This window comes from Dermacentor variabilis, chromosome 7 (assembly GCF_050947875.1).
Source record: "Dermacentor variabilis isolate Ectoservices chromosome 7, ASM5094787v1, whole genome shotgun sequence".
NCBI classification, from domain to species: Eukaryota; Metazoa; Arthropoda; class Arachnida; order Ixodida; family Ixodidae; genus Dermacentor; species Dermacentor variabilis.
In genome coordinates this window covers 162219939-162239277 of record NC_134574.1, presented here as the reverse complement: position 1 = coordinate 162239277, position 19339 = coordinate 162219939, and the positions used below count along the sequence as shown (strand labels likewise).

Sequence of the window (19339 nt, the reverse complement as noted above, 5' to 3'; positions counted from 1 at the left end):
AAAGAACTGCGAATTCACAACGTAGAAGAGGCGAGGGAACAAATGAGAGTGGAGCTATTGGGTCATCAAAACAGACGAGTTTGAAAAATGTTTCGAAGAACGGAATCGCATATTGGACAAACGCATTAAGAGCAATGGAGAGTACCTTCAAGGGGAGATGCTTCTTATGTAAACAATAAATAAATAGACAGCTTTTAAAAAATCATTCGGCTTACTTTCGTGTACCTCCTCGTGCATCTTTTAATGAAATGTAGTCACCTACAATGCATAATCAAGCAAACAACACTGTGTTTCATCATTGTGTTTCACATCATGTTGACAAGTGTCAAAGTGATGTTTCGTAGCACTTCCCCGAGGTCCTTGCCTTAATGTCTTCGAATACCGCACTTACAGCCCGGATCCGATAAATGCAACCCAGAGTTAACTGTCCGCTGATTGCAATGTCGTTGGCCCTAACAGAAACTACGAGTCGGCATCGTGCCCGTAAAGTTGGCTTCGCAGCGTCCCAGTTGAACATTGGACGTCATTTTGTGCCACGTGATAGCGCTCGGCGAATAGCGCTGGGAGCGGCGGCAGGAAAGTTATGCGCAACTGTGCTCCCTGCGGGAGCATATACAGGAACACTGCTCACACCCATAACACACCCCACCACATGACAATGGGAGGCAGCGCTGTCCAGCTGAGACTCCATGGACCAGTTCAACATGTTCAACCGAACGAGATGGGCAGCCTTAGGCTGCTGGACTCCTGGACTGAGGAGATCACCCACTGCAGAGCGGAAGAGCTACCTACGCTAGTCTTCTCTTTTCTATAAAGTTTACTCTCTCTCTGTCTCATGCTGTCGCGTCACGCTGCCGTTTTATCATTGTGATCACTTCAGTAACGTCATTCCATTGTTGTCATGCAGTCGTTGTCGTAATGCCCTGATGGAACATAGTTATAATGGCGCGTTTTAAGGGCAGGACACAGAAAGAATGCACATAGGACAGTCGCCGAACTGTCCTGTGTGCATTCTTTCTGAGTCCTGTCTTCAACACAAGCCGTTATAACCATGTTCCATGAAGCCAGCAACCAACTAGCCCGCCTAAGTCTGTTAGTCATAACGCTTTCCGCGTTCGACCAACATCAGTCTTTCTTCGTCGCTATATGGTAGGCATGCTGACGCCATGCAAACGTGGTTATGCCGCCCTTCTTATGCCGCCATCGTCAGACAGTCGCTATCACGCTTTCATTGTCAGACCATCGTTGTAATGTCGTCACGGTCGTGCCATCATCGCCACTAGTCGGTATTCACTCGTCGTCACATCCATTCGCTGTTCCATTGTCCTCATGTCGTTGTCATGTCATCATGTCACTGCATCGTCGTCCTACAGTCATCTTCGTGCATTCGTTGTTATACCGTCGTGGGGATACAGTCACGATGTTTTCATCGTCACCATTCTAAGTTCAACATCCACCTCCTTTACAAAAATCACTAATAGCGCGTACACAGACAGAGGGACCGAAAGAACGTTGTCCTTTCGGTTCCTCTGTCTGTGTACGCGCTATGAGTGATGTTTGCAATGAAATACTAACTAGCCCGCACGCAAACCCTGATTGATTGAGACAGTTGTCAGCATGACATCCTCGTCCGCGCTGTCGTTTCGCCGTTTTCATCACTTCAATACTGTCATCCCATTGTCATCACGTTGTCGTCCATTCACTTTCATCATATCGTCGACGAAGGTGTCTCCACCTTCGCCGATCCATCGACCTCATTCCTTTTTTTCTTTCTATCATAATTATGCTGTCTTCATTTAATCGTAATTATTCCAGCGTTATCATTCAATCGTCACCAGTGCATCGTCGTCCCACAGACGCTATAATGCACGCGTTGTTATATGGTCGTTGTTATGTCGTCTCGATCGTACCATTCTCATCATTCCCCTTTCACGTCTGGTTGTCATCGTACCGACGTGGTCTGGCCGTCGTCGTCACACAGTCGTCGTTACGTTGTAGTTATTATACCACCGTCATATGTTATATATAGACATGTCGTTGTCGTCATGCCGTCGTCGTTATCCGCCTTTGTCGTTTCATCGACATCATTCCTTCTTCATTTCATCGACACTGCGTCAGTGCGTCAGTGTTATAGAGTCGTCGTCATGCTTCAATGCTCATCGGCGACCATGGCATGTCAGTGACACAGCAAAGGAGGACGTTGTCGGAATATGGGGCCTATACCCGAAGCAACGAGCCTCAGATTTACAGCTACTCGTGTGAAACAAACCTAACTTTAGGAACGTAGCGTTCCGCTAGATTGCTATAAAGCTTAGTCGGCAATCATCGACCATCGACAGTCATAGTGAGATGAGTTCTGCCGTAATTTCTTAATTTTTACTACGTGGTTGTGCCGATCGTAGCGTAGGTGACAAAGAAAGCTGCATTCCACTAGGCTTCAGAGACAACGGACGGATGTTCGACAAATATTGGGCGACGGATGTTCCCGTGGGTGATTTCTGATCCACATTCACGTTCTCTTCTTTCTTGCATTTATTACATCACACGCCACTTCATTACAGTGTAGCTTCTGATCTTCTTTCAATATCAATAAATTTAGATTTGTTACCCCAGCAACCGTTCACTTATTTGGGCGTCAAAACTAAAGAATAGCAGCTGCAGTACAGAAAAACAGTCAAGTAAAATTAACACAATGGAGAAAACTCGTCAATGCCCAGGCCCTCTGCTGCCGATTCCGCACAAGGGCTAGAACAAAAATAAGTGCTCTGTGTGCTGGCTGGCTTCAAATTTAGAGCACAGCTCTTGGGCACCTGTTTCCGCGGCGACTGTCGGCGTTGTCCCTCAGCGTCCTGGTAACCGAGCGAATGGGCGTAGCGAAAGTATATAACAGCAATAGAGGAGCGCGGATGAAAGGCGGCGATAGCCAAGAGAGCGCGAGGGGAGCGGAGGAGGAGGGTACAGCGAAAGCGTGAGTAGAAAAGCGTAGGGCATCGCACGACGGGCTTTGCGGCGACGACGGACACGAGATGGTGCCAGAGTAGCGCGCGCCCTTTGCACGGAAACAAACGCTGCATGACCGGAGGTCTGTCTACAACGGCTGCTGTGATTCGCGCTCACGCGTCACGATTACTGAGACAGTCGCGTCACACTTCGCTCCGTTTGCGACGTACCGCACGAGACAGACTGCCCGCGCCAGCCAATATATCGCGAAGGAAAAACACGTATACAGCTGCCCTCAAATTTCAAATTAGGGAGCGCCGTAGCCGTCGGAGAATTCTTTTTCTGCAACACCCAGCTTTGAGGATGTCGCAATTTGGGCAACGCTTATGGAGCTTTGCCTTACCTGCATACCTGCATACCTGCATACCTGGCATGCACGTAAAGAAAATTTCGGTATATAGACGGCTTCCCGTCTTACGCAGTTGGCCGAAAACGTGTTGGATGACATTTTGCGGGACTAATTCAACTTTCGTCGCTTCTCAAAGCCACGAAGCTTAGACGATACCAAATGGCCAAATATCAAAGTAAATATCGAATAAATTGTGTTCGATAGCGGAGCAATGAGACTCATTTATGCGGTTGTAGTGTTTCTGAATGCTTTCCACTGACCGCACCAATCGCCGTGATGCTTGCCATGTTTTAAACTCGCTAATGGTGATAGGTCCACAAAGCGATGATCTGTGTTGAAAAATTATCGCCAACGTAAAGTGCGACCACTGCATTTCAACCAACAAATGAAATATTGCGATGATGAAAAGTTTTAGGCGCTTTCAGGATACGGATGCGTACGGAGATGTACGTATTTTATTTTGCGTACCTTATCAGGTTGCAAATATGTAGCCTATTTACCATTCGAACCGTAATCTTAGTTAAACCTATAGAAGTTTATAGCTGAACAGGAAAATTTTGCTTATGCATTGGAAACGCCGTTCAAGCATTTGTCAAGTCTTCAAGTGGCATATTTTTGGCACAAACTAGCAACTCACTTGCGTCACACTAGCATTAGGTGTATAACTGGAATGCTCTAAACATATCAGCAGCCTGAAACAAGCAAACAAGTACAAATGACAAGATCTAAGAGTAGGGGTCGAAATTCCATGTCTGTAGAATTATTGGAGCTTACCTGCTGTACTCTGAGACCCCTCCGCTTGAGTTTCCCCATGGACTTCCATAGATCCTGGTAGATAAAAAAAAAACAAATGCATCATCATGTGTGTACACGCCTTTCTCAGCATGGAAATGACTGCGGTGAAATAAACGTCGCATATAGTTTTCTGCAAATAGGAAACAATAATAAACAATCATGTCTCCTGACTGAGCATAATTGAAATAACGGATATGTGTTTCCCAAACTGTTCTGCATGAGATAATACATGCACAAAACCAACATATGTCCTTGCCGGCTTCATTTCTTGTTTACTTGTAACCTGTCTCTTTCCATATTGTTTGCATTGTGACGTAGTCTATATTTTCCTTTGGTGGAATAAACCAAAATTAATGTTGTAACAGAAGGCTAACTTTATTGCTTTGTAGTCAGAATTATAACACAAAAGAAGTGCACACACCTCTTTTTTAGAGTGATAATGTTTTTTTCTCGTAGGTGAAACACACCATTGGGAAACCACAATAGCGGCTTTCCTAATTGAGGTGACGATCAAGTCTGGAGTAGTTTATTTATTTATTTATTTATTTATGTCTTTACTTATTTAGTTTCTTTTAGTTAGTTAGTTAGTTAGTTAGTTAGTTAGTTAGTTAGTTAGTTAGTTAGTTAGTTAGTTAGTTAGTTAGTTAGTTAGTTAGTTAGTTAGTTAGTTAGTTAGTTAGTTAGTTAGTTAGTTAGTTAGTTAGTTAGTTAGTTAGCCTTTCAAATTGATTTTTTAGACCCTACAAGGCACCGTTTTGCATTGCAGAGAGGGGGGGGCCGGGTAAAGATAAAAGGTAGTTACAGAGCTAAATAACACATATTTTGTTCTAGAGAGAAAAATAAAATACGCAAAGCAAATTAAGTTTAAGGGAATGGGCAAAGGCCCATTCGTGATTCTTAATTATTAATTAAGAAAAAGTAATTGTTCCAGAAGTCCTAGATAAGTAGCTTAGTAGAATACATGACAGAATATGGCAAGCAATAAGGGCATGCAAAATGGCAAGAGTGGTGAGTAAAAACATGGCAAGCATAAGAAAAATACATGGCATCAAATATAAAAGCATATACCATAATATATGGAAGGCACACCCTAAAAATACTGATTATAAGCAAAAAGTTGAATTATTTTTTAATAAGTTCAAGACTGAAGTCGAGGGTTCGACGGAAGCGCGTCTGATTGGGATGAAACATGAAACAATAAAACGACAGACAGCGACCAAAATGAATGCTAAAAATGAATAAATCATTAAGGCGTTTCGGCTTCGCTACGGAAGCCTTGTTCACAATGGGTTGTTCACCCATTGAGCTGAGTAAATTGTCCCCGACTTAATGAAGCAACCACTCTTGAAATCATCGGTAACTGAAATCTACGTCTTCGATGTGAGTGCAGTGTGCGGTAATTTCTGTACCTTTGATTGAAAAAGTAAAGCAAACTCACAGCTGAATGACACTGCCAGCAGAAATAACTTCATCCAACCCCACCACCGCGGATAGAGACTAACGACGGTGCCAAGAAAAGCCATCAAATATGTCTTAGGACGGGGTAATGATGTGGTAATGACTTGGTAAGAACGTGGAGAACTGGCGAGAAAGCCAGAAAAGGAATGGCAAGGCGCGAACAGTGATGCGTATCGCGATGCCACTTATAGCGACCGCTGTGTTCTGTTTCCCGTGAAACCTGTGGTTCCGATTAAGAGAAATTGCAGAAAATGTGGTTCAGTTTTTGACGAACCTTTTATGTATTGCCTAATTTCAAAGCCGAATTAACATAAAGCGGATCCTATAAGCGGCAATTCCCTCTAAGCGGTCTTCGTTTGGCAAGGTTTCTTTTTTTAAGTTCCTTATTGCATTTTCTATTCTTTGAAACACTGACATTCCGAATATTATATTCACGTTAGAGAATTACACGAAGGGTCAGTCCAAGTTTTATACAACGCTGGTACTGCCAAGAGTCTTACCATGAATAATAAAGGCTTCGGATACGAAAGAAAGTTTCAGCAGTTATCGTGTGTCAGCTTGGACAGTGCACGACAGCTACGTCATTCGTGATGCTATTGCTACAACAGAATACACTCAGGACATGTTGCATCCATACCACTTCCAATTTTAGGCCTCGTAAGCGCTTAGATGCTTCCGTAAAATGCCCATTTTTTCTCTGTACGGCTCAGTAGAGAACATTCCAGGATGATATGGCGTTTTTGTTAATTTGGCGCCTCGGCTGTAATTACATATCTTAAAATCGCGACTAAATGTTGGCTGGTTGCAGATCTCCCTCAGTTTCTTCAAAATGTGTATTATTTCACCGTGTTTATTTTCATCACAGATGCTGATCTCTTACGTATATGCGACCAAAAAATGCTCTTTATTTAACACAAAGCTTGAGTGTAACGACATATTCACCTTATTCAACATACTTAAATGGAGAAATCCTTCCCTTGCTCAGCTGGTGACACTACTTGCCCCACATAGGCTTCATTATAGAGTGTAAGGTCTAGCAAATTATAAGGCAGAAGCCATACGTGGCTCGTCGCAACCGCTCATGCCCGAAACGAAGTTGCGTCTATTCGAAAATCCATGATGCAAACAAAAAAAACATAATTCGAAACGGTTATGACCATTCCTGATAATGATAATAAACTAGCAATGATGCAGTGGCTGAATATGAACGTAGAAACGAAAGACTGAAAGAGCGGATAAATCTTTACGTAGTGCATTAGGTGCTCGCATGTATCGTTGAGGAGTTCGACCTACAACGCCATACATTTACTACAGACTTTAGCTCGTTCTGCCTTCGAAGAAGACTATCCACTCCGAACGTATAACTTCATGAATTATCACGTGTTCAGCAGGCTTTCACCTTCACGTGTTACAGGAGCGTGATAGACTGCCGAACTATTAATACGGTGATTCATGCTGGAGGCTGTCGGCGTAACGCGAAGAAAGTGACCACGTCAAATCTGAGAATATCATACAGCTTTTAGTCTCGTTGGTTCCTTACCTCTGCTGAAAAACTTCTTCACCTTGTTTGTGAGCGCGTGTTGCTTTATTGGGCGTCTTCATGAATTTTCGGCAGCTTTAGCAAAGCCTTATTGCAGTCGACAGCGTATACATAAAGAAATCGATCATGGAGAAAAACAAGAAAAATAGAGGACAGCAAACAAGCAAAGAAAACAGAAGTAAATGAAGCATAACAAGCAAGAAAAATACTCAACAAGAAGTTTTCTCTTGTAAAGCAGTGCACGCAGCATGGCCTCAGAATCGCTGTAAGCGACTGTTTTCAGGCAGCCTGTTCCAGGCAGAGATGACATGTGAGAAAAACGACTATTAAAAACAAGGGTGCGGCACTGAATTTTGTGAAGCTTCCAGGAATGGTCGGGATGACACGATATCGATCACGGTGTACACAGCTACTCTTTGCGCCTCAGAAGCTTGTTAAGTCACCCTCCTACCTAACTGATAGGCACCCAGCAACAAGTCAGCAAGCGTAAGCTGTAAGATCCCCGATGGCGTGAGGTTTGAGAAATCCCTCACTGGTGGATATCGTACTTTTCTCGCATAACAATTTCTTCAGTGATGCATATTTAACTTCAGATTTTTCAGTTAACCATGTCTATGGTTGGCGAACTTCTGTCGCTTAAGAATTTTGATTAGGCAACTAACCGTTATCGACTGGTTAATGCAGCGCAAAGCTTAGATTTTCATTTATCTATTCATAAATAATGCTATGTCATTTGAAAGGCATAGCAGAGGTGGGTTACATAACTTATGAACACAAAAATGTCAACCAACATGGTTAGGCAATTCTTTGTTGAAATTGATTAGTCGGCAATGAAAGTAGAGAACCATCTAAGTTATTCTATATTTCAACGGCGTGTGGAAAAAAGAAAACTTCAAACAATCTCTCATTGGAACGAACGGATCTATGTTTAATGGGTACGTATGTCGGTTTATTCGTGCAGTAAGTGTTATCAGTGAGATAGGCGCTTCAATGTTAGTCGATCCGTGTACGATTTTGTGCAGCGTGGTTAGACGGTAACACATGCGACGAAACGACAATGGGTCCAGTGAGAAGGCGTGTGCGTGGGAAGATGGCGAAACCATACGGTCGTAACGGCGACAGATAAATCTAACAGCATTTTTCGTAATGGATTCTGCTTAGGAAATTTTCTTATGAGGTGAGGCGACCACACTGCTGAAGCATACTCTAAAACAGGTATAATTAGTGATCTCCAGGCTGTTTTGCTTGCACTCTTTCGTGCCGTGTTCTAAAGCTCGTTTTAGGCATCCTAGTTCTCGCAGCGCTTTAGAGCAGATTACATTGATATGATTATGCCAAGTAGGGTTAGTTGTGAAAGTAACTCTAAGGTATTTGAACTCGTTAACTTGGCTAATACTGTAATACTGAATTTAAGTGATTTGGGCACTCCAGCTGGGTACTTCCGAGGCAAATGTTCGGGTGTCGTGTGAGGCACTGAAAACATCGCAGTAAACGACGACATGGACAAAAAATAATGCAAATCCACGAGATCAGGCAGACAACTATTATACCGATCCAACGCGCACTTTGGAATCAGCTGCCAAGACGCCGAAAATTAGATGATATACAACTGTTTAGCTTTGTGAAGTATAGCTGTTTCCATACTGCACACCCGGAAACTCAACAGGACGCGGAACCCCACGCGTCCACGAATTAGACAGCTTCCTGCGCATGTTACCTGTGCTGTCACGTTGCGTACTCTGGTAGATCAAGTTGAGCACGTCTAGAAACAGCGAAGACAGGGTAGCAAGGGCCGTGACAATTCAAAGTGCATATCTAAAAGAGATGATTGGTTCTTAGCGTCCTTTCAAAGAGCGCCACGTGTCATAGGTTCTGTATATCACACCGGATAAAAATATTGGTGGCACCTCCACTTTCGCAAGCTACTCACGACAAGCGTCAAGACGAATGTGGGAGCTTCGTGTAATGCAACGAAAACTTTGAAATGCAACACCAGCCACTCAAGAAATAATAAAACCCGTCATACCAGTCTACGGTAATCAGACCACCTTCCAACCCTCCAGCTCTCCGATTAATAGTGCAATAATACACTTTCTTCAGGGCCAACCCTCATTACGCTACAAGAAAACCGACGTAGAACATGCCACATACATTGCAAAAAAACTACTCAAATCTTTTTTATTAAAGGAAATTTAGGCTTGAATGCGTATATGTGTTGCTTCAGGGTATTTTGGTGGACACGTTGTTCTTTTACTGCGTAATTTCTGTGAGTGCAAAGTCGGCTCATCTATACCGGTAGCATTCATAGTGTTACATATTGAGAGATTTGTTAAATATGTGGCTGCGATCTATTCAATGAAACAGCAGCAACAGAAGTGAGGTTCAGAAATGTCCATAAGGTTTCATGTAGAAAGCTTCTCTGTGTAAGGCTTGATTCACGTCGTCGCCGTCGTCGTCGTCGTCATCATCATCATCAGCAGCATCATCATCAGCATCAGCAGCAGCAGCATCATCACCAGCCTATTTTACGTCCCCTGCAGGATGAAGGCATCTCACTGCGATCTCCAATTACCCCTGTCCTGCGCCAGCCGATTCCAACTAGCGCCCGCGAATTTCCTAACTTCATCGCTCCACCTAGACTTTTGCCGCCCTCGACTGCGCTTCGCTTCTCTTGGCACCCATTCTGTAAGCCTAATGGTCCAACGGTTGTCTAACCTGCGCATTACATGACCTGCCCAGCTTCATTTTTTTCTCTTAATGGATTCACGTGAATGTTCACAAACGCAGCTCCCTGTTGCTGTCTGTGGAAGCCACCAGTTCATGCGGTACCTCCCAGGGCGATCTAATGCAGTGGCGGCCGCTGGGCACACGTGTCAAAGCCCAGCTTTGTAATACTATGGTCAGAAAATAACTTGTCTATCCATATTATCGATCCTAAGAGAGGTAAAGACCGGGTACGCAAATGAAGGTTCCGCAAAGTGAGGTCGAGCATGAGAGTTGCAAGGAAAAACTGATGAAAGGGCCCGTGGCTAGAAAAATCTCAGACAACTTTGAAAGGACAGACAACAGCTCAGATCACTAATCGAGACATCCCGGCCGATGGAATGATTCCCTAGCGTAGTGGCGAAAACAAGCCATGTTTTTCTCATTACACGTCGATGTATATATTTAATTCATCACAAAAGTCATGAAAAATGACCTTTGGCGCCCCACGCGGCGAAGCATGAAGCTGCATAAGAGGTGCACCACGTTACCTTCTACTAGTGTACGCGATCCCTGGTATTTATATTAGTATTCAAATGCAGCACGCTTCTTTATTATTATAAGTGTTTCCTGACTTACAGTGTGAAGATAAGCCTTCATTTGTAGTGAGCTGAAAAGTGGCGCGGCCTTCGCCTTCGTTTTCGAGGAGTTGGCTTGGCTAGTCCATTGACAAAACAACAATGACCAGGGCCGGCCAGCCAGCCATACGTAGGCATGTACTTGAGGGAAAACACGATACAAGACATGTCTGTACAACAGCGCTAACTTATTGCGCCAGCTTTTCATTGTCAGAAGTTGTTGAAAACGTCGAAATGTAGGGCGTTAACCATAATTACACTCACTCATGTGAAAGCAGAACGATGGGCGGCTTTCACAATTTGCGAGGTGGATAATCGTCATTGCCCACACTTCTCAGCGTTGCTAGAGGAGGGACTCTTATTTCTTTAGAGGCTGCTCAGATCGAAAAATTCTGTTGACGAAATGTGCACGCGCTTTCGAAAGTAGCCGCTGCACATGTAAGGACTATACCGACGGTGAGCTTTGCGTTCCGCTATAAAAAGCTAGGTCCTTAAAAATCAGTTGTTTCTTTAAGGAACCCTTAAGAAGCCTTTAAGGAGCCTGTCGGAACTAGTCTCTTGCTTTGCTTCGATTGCATTCTTGGTAAACGTCATTGTGGATATTAACTTTGGATGTAAAATACTCCTTGTCCAAATACACTTAGTATTTAAGATACTTTTCCATTCGGAATTTGCTTTGTACAGCGAAGCTGTATACGTCTACCGTCCGAGGAAATTTTCGTGTCGTAAGCAAGAAACTCCCCATACGTGGGCCGATCCCGAAGATAGTGCGATGCAGATAGGCGGTGAAGCAGCCGAGATAGTGCGATGCTCGGCCGACCCACGCGGAGTTGAAGCAGAGGGATGGCACTATCTTTGCGATCGGCCCAGGTATGGCGAGTGCTTAACGCCTGCTTCACCTCCGCCGCGGGTCGGCCCGGCATTGAACTACGTTTGGGATCGGCCCACGTATGGCGAGTTTCTTGCTTACGACACGAAAATTTCCTTGGATGGCAGAGATATAGAGCTTTGCTGTAAAACAGCCTACTTCCGCAATACCTTCTGCTCTGAACTCAATCACTGCGACAGCGGTGTTCTAACCCACTAAACACCCCCGTCATAATTTATATCGTTGTTGTGTTGCGCTGAGGTAGACATGATAACACACGCGCGATAACAAAAGCCTCTGTGACGCATTATGTCCATGTTTGACTCCACACCAATCAATCAGTGTTCACCAGTGGCGAAAAATGCACTGGCACCCATGTGCTCCGAGTATCGTGTTTCAACCGCTGAGCACTTGCATTGCTTCACTGGCATGCGTTAAAATCTGAGTGGAAGCGGTTGTGTATAAGTCCTTTTTTTTCTTCATGCTGTGGCGATGGCTAAGCTGGAAATGACCACGTGGTCTGACAACAGACACGAATTATCTTGTGTGTCCTTGACAAGGACAACCTCGTCTTCAAGGCAAGAGAATGGATTGACAGACGCACAAAGAGAAACCAGTTTGGACCGCTTAACTGCTGGCGCCTTATAAGAGTGACGAGCACAACGATAAGAATTTGGAAGGGTTTAACACAGTCTTGGATAACGCGCATGAGTGACTACGTGTTGCATGATGCGAAGGTGGCACCGCAACACTTCAGGCAGCAGTGACAACAGACTAATTTATTACATCGTGGTCAAACCTTTAAGGGCGTATGTGCAAGTAATGCTGCCCCTTTCTCATGATTAGGGCCGATTCTGTGCACCATTTTAGGTCTACTGACTTTTATTTTCCTTGAACAGGTTTCTTGCATGTTAGCATAGTTTCTTAACAGGTTTGTACTATTCGAGCTATCTTTAGTTTAGAAAAGCAAGGGTTTCAACATATCTATAGGCGACACTGCACGGTCCAGTTATTCAGAAGCATTTTTGTGCATACATCAGCAATGCGCAACGCAACTACTCTTGCAGTAAAACTGAACATGCGTGCCAAGAGCGCATGGAATTGTGGCACCACCTCGCAAAGACAACTCTGCTGTACTGGTGCCCCACGAACGAAATTCTTTATTACAGTCCTCTCAACACTCGCGCTGTGTACAGAGGAACATCTCCAACTAGAGTCTGTACTAATAACTAACGTGCTTAAAGAAGTACTTTGTCACATGCAGAAGTGCATCTGGCAGTCTACTCACCCATTATGCAGAAAAACTGGATAAGAAATAAGTGAAGCATTTTCACTGCAAGCACGCGCTTACGAAGTTGAAATATGCGTCTCCCTAAAGCAAATCTCCTTTAGATGTTTTTGATTAATGGAGGAGTTTGCTTAAATATCTTCTCTGATCATGGATGAAAAAATCCAACGAATGTCGGCAATTATGACCCGCCAATTATTTCTACTCCGTCATGCGGCGTAGAAATGCAGTAGCGCTATGACGCGCATATATTAACAGATTACCAGAAGGTGCGGTAGTGGCATCTGTCAGGGCTTTGATATTTCTTATGTGTCACTGCAAAAAAATAAGAAAATCATGGATGAGAATATTTGACATAGCTTGCAGACGGAGCCCACGGCATAGGAAGTTAAGATCATTTTTCTCAATACATGGGTAGGCGCTCTTCAATCATTTGTCAACGGAATAACGATAATTCCGCAGGAATTTCAGTTGTTGGCTTCGCCTATTACCTATGAAAGTGAGAGGGCAAGCACATGAATCAGTGTCGTTCTTTTCGGTATTTCTTACACAGCAGGCTTGATTTGCATACCTGTGTATTACCTGCCATCCACTTCTACCCCGACCCTGTTCGCTGCTGCTTGGGCGTTAGTACTTTAGGAAAAATACGATCACTCCTCATCCCCTACACCCCCTGGAAAAAAAAAAGCTGTCGCAGAACAATCCAGAGTAGACATACCCAATAAATAGTTTCTGCTGTACTCAGAGTTGTCTACTAACGTATGCTACATAACAGGTCATGCTATGACAAGTTGCGTATACACGTAATACATTAAAGCAAGAAATGAACAGTTCAACTGCAATTGCAGCATGACCTTCTGTGATAGCAGGTCACGCGCTTTCAATAGCTGCTGTCGAGCTCAAGAAGCAGTAAGAATCGTGGGTGCAATATACTAAGTGTAGAGATAGCATCATTACACCATACGAGCAACTTTTCTAGGTTCGAGAATGCAGCACAATGACGTAACTAGCACGAAACTACTGACAACGGCGTGGCGCTATCTATCAAGCGCAAGTTTTATTTGTAAAAACGGCAATGCGAGTGCATCTGCATATTTGCGTAAAGCTAGACCGTTATGCCCTGGCACCCACACTAAACAAACGAGATTTAAGTGTTCGCATGAATCCCATAATATGTATGTTGTTAGCGAACAGACCGGCAATCAGTTAAGATTACGCATGATGATAGATATGATGATAATTTGCGTAAAGATAACGCAATCGCCAATAATTCCCCCTGAAAGATAGCGGCGAAGTCAGGCAGCCGAACAGAAAAAGACCAATTTAGATGTGGTGATACAATACTGACACCTTTCTTTTCTTCACAGATGGAAGCACCAGTTGCTCTCCAGGTGTACAAGGTGGACTTCCGAAATACTATTGAGATATTGATAGAGAAAATGTTTGGTATTGTTTGGAAAAAACATTACCAAATTCAATTTCAGCGACTGCAACAGTGAAATTTAGTAAAACGACCTCGCACAGGTGAACATTTATTGGGTCCAATATTCTTCTGAAAAGGAAAATAGCTTGGAGGCGACGTGAGCGATGCCATTGAAAAATGAGGCCGATTCATTAATGAAAACATATTGTGATCTCTTCTGTGGTGATGCATATATTTTTAAGAAACGTTATACTGTTAGGAGATGGAATCGCACGAGAAGAGAAAGCATGCGTGCTTCTTGATATATCAGTAGCGACAAATTTAGGAACCCCAAGGCACAAACGTAATGCCTCTCGTTCTAATACAAATAGAGAGCCAATTTTGTATGCAGGCCCGCCAGAAAAGAAAACACAGCCGAGCCCTATTATGGGGCGAACATACATGCAATATATTGTCATGAGGAGATGCTGACGCAACCCTGAACGATTACTGCTAAGTCTAAGCAGCATTCGTACTGCGCATGCTCCCTTTGAAGTAATATGCTCTACACGCGGACTCCAATTAGGCTTTTCGGTGGGCATTGCATATAAATATTCCGGTGAATTAACCTGTGGGATACTTTCTTGTGGATAAAGAATCGAAATCTGCACAGGAACCCTTTGGGTCAAAATTAGGACTCAGCAATTTTTTATATTAGGAGAGAGCTTAATGCCATCAAGCCACAATTCTAGACGCTCATATAGGACTATAGAGTTTGGTACAAAGCATGTAAATCTACCGATGCAGCAAAAATGCTATGTCATCGGCGTATACGTACACGTGCACATCCTGTTGCAATGATACAGTACACCGTAAAACATTCAACAGCTATGGCCTTTAAGGTTCATCATTGTGGTAGACCTCTAGATTGTCGATACGTTAGTGAAAACAGTCCGCTTAAAGACCAGTAAAATTACTTCTCATTGAAAAATTCATAAACCGACGGGATAAAATAACTTGTTAGACCTGCATTCTGAAGCGCTTTTGTTATGCTTAAGCTTTCTACAGTGTCATACGCCCTGTGATATCCAAAGTGACTAAGGCTGCATATATTTTTTGACATGGAGCTAGTTGAATACGACTTTCTAGGTGGACATGAGCGCTTCACATCGAGGATCCATGTCTGAAGCCAATTTGGCACGGGCTCAAGATCATGTTCCCCATCAGCCAGTTATCCGCGGTCGTATAGGATTCTTTCGATGAGTTTTACTAGGTTAGATGTAGGAGACATTGGGCTAATGTTATGTAATACATAACCGACACCTTGCGTTTTTAATAGTCCGATTACTTTTGCAAGTCTCCATTACGGAGGAATCCGTGAAGCTTTAATAGAAGGGTTAACTACGGTAAGTAATGAGTGCGACGATACCTTAAATAAATTTTTGATTATTGCCGTAGTAATTCCATCGGGGCCTGGCGCTACATTCGACAGCTGACTTAGTATATTTTTCATCTCTTAAACAATAGCTTATTCGAAGGCTTCATAATGAGTGATAGGGCTTGGCGTGATAGGGCAAAGTGGACTTAAAGCGTCATTCTAGACCTTTAGTGATTCCTTCCTATAATTTCGCCTTCTTATTTCTCACAGATAGATAGAGTGCTTCTCTGCTGGTAACCTTTGAAAGAAAGTCGACGTGCCTACAATCAAAGTTGTCTGTCGCATTTTAACTGTTCCTTTAAATGTAGGTGCCGCGAACTCATGGTCTCTCGAATTGCTAGGACACTTGTGGAGTAGTTTATGCGACGCTGCTTTCCTTATCCTGTAATCACGTGAGCACTCTTCGTTCCACCAAGGGTTAGAAGACCCACTTTTAATGGAGTGCACAATCAATTTAGACCTTCTTTAAGGAATCTTTTAAAACAGAAAATAAGTTTATGGTCTTCTCTTCTTCATTATCCCATTACTGGTTCGATAAAGCCATGTGTACAGCCCATTTGATTGTGTTTAAGTGAACAAAAGTATTTGAATGCATTGTAATTTGAGTCTATGGGCACACAAGCTTGAGAAGCATCGGAATTTCGTCACTGCCTGCGCCGGAGTTGATAGCAGACCATGTGGATATAGACAAATCAGAACTAGCGAAAGTGAGATCTAGCGGGCAAAGGGACTGACTACAAATAAATGGGGCTGTTCTTGCATTAATACATGATAAATTATTGTTAGCAGCCCAATCCCACATAACTTTGCCACTTCTAACACCCACGAAATTCGGCGTGAAATAAAGTCTCCGGCAAAAATGATTTCTTCACGACGCAAATACTGTATCTAGAACACTGGTATTCAGAATGCGTCCGTCGGAATAAACATTGGCGTCAATGGTATGCACCCCAGAGCAGAATTGTATGCAGCTAAAATATCACTTTCTGAAGTCATAACCTGGTAAGGAATTTTAACGCGATGCGCAATTTCTAAAGAGATAAAGATAGCTAAGCCGCCACTTCGAGAGGGATGGTCTGAACGAAATGTGCGGTAACATTTTAGATGAAACGCCTTTTCTGCTGAAAACCAGGTTTCTTGCAATGTAATGATATCAAGTGAGTGCTTGCCACTGTACTAATGTAAGTCAATAGCAGCGGAAGAAATGGAACGGTAATTCCACTGTAATATTTTTAGCCCATCTATGTTGAGCAAAGACCGGCAGCAGAAACAGCGTTGTCTAGGATGCTAACCTTCAAAAATCTTTTTTTAAACATATTCTACGTCTGGCGCTATTTTGTCTTCATCTCATGTATCTGAGCTCCAATCTGCTTACTGTTGTGCAAGATACACAGGAGAGGTCTCGTGAGGGGGAATATTAAGGGCCTGGATTCGACGTTTCTGCATCATTCACCTCTGAAGGCAGTGGAGGTTTAGAGGCCGTGGTTGGCCGGGCAACCATCTGAATGAGGTTAGTCATTTATGTGGTAATCATTTGTGCCATTGACTTCGAGAGGCTCGCAAGTAGATTTTCCATTCCCTTTTTTTGTTGTTTTCTCTACAGCTGAAGTTATGACAACAGAAAGCCATCAGTCCGCTACATGAGATAGAATGAGATAGCTCATTCATGAGATAGCTGCACAGGCATATCCCGTAGATTGCTCCGCAATGATAGAATGGGGTTCCCATCTTGAGCATCTCATTAACTGAGGCAACACTCCTTGCTGGGATCAACAGACTTTTAGTTCGCGCTTTTCTCCACATTTACAACTGCCAGGAAGCGATCAGCATCCCTTAATGCTATGTGGATACAGCCAACGCTTAATACATTCAAGGTTGCGTGGAGATAGCGATTCGACCCGGTAAATGACTGGCCATGCCTTGATTTCGGTCGGACGAGTTGCTGTAGCGAAGGTAATAATGACTGGTTCTATGGGGATATTCTTGTTCCCAGACAAGCGAGAGCAAAAAAATACGGACAGGGCTTCCGTCACCGAAAATATTTCTGCAATCTCCAAAACTGAAAGGCTCGAGTCGACCCAAGAACTAGTCCGTCAACACAATATAAGTGAGAAGAAATGAAGTAAATGACCGGATGTGGAGGTAAACGCTGTACATTGAAGAACGTCAGTGATACTGGCCAGGCCTGGCGAACAACAGAGAATGCCACCGCGACCAAAGTGCCGCACTTCTGGGATCAGTTGGTAGTGAGGTGTTGCCTTGTGAAGTTATTTCCGAAAGAATTTGGGGTTTCGCATTCGAATTGACTCTGCATTGGACAGTCACAGGGCCACAGTAATGTTGGTCAGTCCGCTGTAAAAGTGAAGTTTAATTGGATAATCATGAGGTGCAAGAGAAGCCGACGAGTCAGTGTTTGCCTGGCCTGGAGAAGAAAGACATCAGACTGGTGTGCCTATAGGTCAATCACGGCCCGATATCCAGCCACCCCACGAAAGGGTGCACCACTACACCAGGAAGGGGCCTCTCCAATTAACCGGTTCGCAGTATAACATGGAGAGCGTCCGTCGAAGAACCTGGTAGCGCCAGCGACCGAGTAGCGCTTCCTTGCTTCCTTGAGAATGGTGAATTCTTTCGAGTGAATTGCAAGAAAAAAACTGAAAACGAAAAAGCATCACGCTTCTTCTTTCCTTCCCTTGAAACTTTCCGTGTGCTCTTTCGCTGCTACATCATATTTGCGTCCCGAGGAAAAACCACACGTACATACGCTAGGCGCCGCCGATAGCTCGTGCCATCAAGCCTACACATGCGAAGTTGATGGGGCGCAGATCGTACGCATCCAAGTGTGGCGGAAGCACGGCTGTCTGCACTGACTGAGACAGGTTTATGTCATTGCAAGAACGTGAATTGAAGCGAAGCTTTTTTTTGCATCATACATGGCAGTAGCGTGGCAGGGAATTCAGGCGACGTGAGACACTCGTTTGCAACATTGCATCGCGTCGGATGTGCACAATGACCCCTGGAGCTCCATACTCCACAATACTGTCTTGACCATTGTAGGTATCCGTGACTTCTCGCAAAAGCATTGCAGAAGTTGCAGCGCTTACGTTTCTGCTAACAAGCAACGGTGCAAAGGGGAAGTTTATAGAATGGCAGAGAGGAGGGGTTAGAGGACGCATTCAAGAAGCTTTTGTCATCCTTCGCTCGCAAGTAGCATAAATGGGGGAGGGTAGGAGAGGGAAAGGGAAACAAGAAGCGACGAAGAAACGATACTTGGGTGTCTCGATGCGCATGCCGCCGAGCCACACCAGCTACTATTATACGTTTAGACAGGATGGCGGTTGCGGTCAAATTGCATAAATTTAAGTTCAGTGCCAGTGCCAACTTTTCTGCTGTTTCAGAAAAATTAACGCCACGTAAATTTGTCGAGCGTACAACTAACGCAGGGCGTCCAGATTCCAAGCCGCATTAAAGCACCGTAGCGTCTAGGCGCCGCACTTCAACAGTTCTGTGCCCGCCGCGGTAGCTTCGCGGCTACGACATTGCTCGAGCTTCCAGGTTCTATTCAGACCTCGGCAGCCTCATTTCGACCGGGGCGAAATACAAAATAGGCTCGTGTACTTGTGTTGGGGGCTCGCTATCTTTCCCGAGGGGGTCAAAATTAATCCGTAGTCTGCTACTACGGCGTACCTCATAACGCGTTCGTGGTTTTGCACATTTGCACATACAGACCCATATTTCAGATAAAATTTAATACTTCTGCCCCGATGCGATGTGCCGTGAGGGAATCACAATACCAATCTTCTCGGAGTTTAGGAACAATGGAATACAATAGCCGCTCCAACAAACACGTCTCGCTGTGT

At 44.0% G+C, this 19339-nt stretch overlaps 1 long non-coding RNA gene across 1 annotated transcript in view; it reads right to left on the bottom strand.

The window, feature by feature from the left end:
- LOC142587248 (uncharacterized) overlaps positions 1–12843 on the bottom strand; it is a 39814-nt gene extending 26971 nt beyond the window's left edge. Inside the window, exons 1-2 of the long non-coding RNA XR_012829412.1 lie at positions 12640–12843; positions 4124–4177 (exon numbers count right to left, since the gene is read on the bottom strand). This is a non-coding gene — a long non-coding RNA (uncharacterized LOC142587248). The remainder of the gene's footprint in view (positions 1–4123; positions 4178–12639) is intronic.
- Between the last annotated feature and the right edge of the window lie 6496 nt (positions 12844–19339).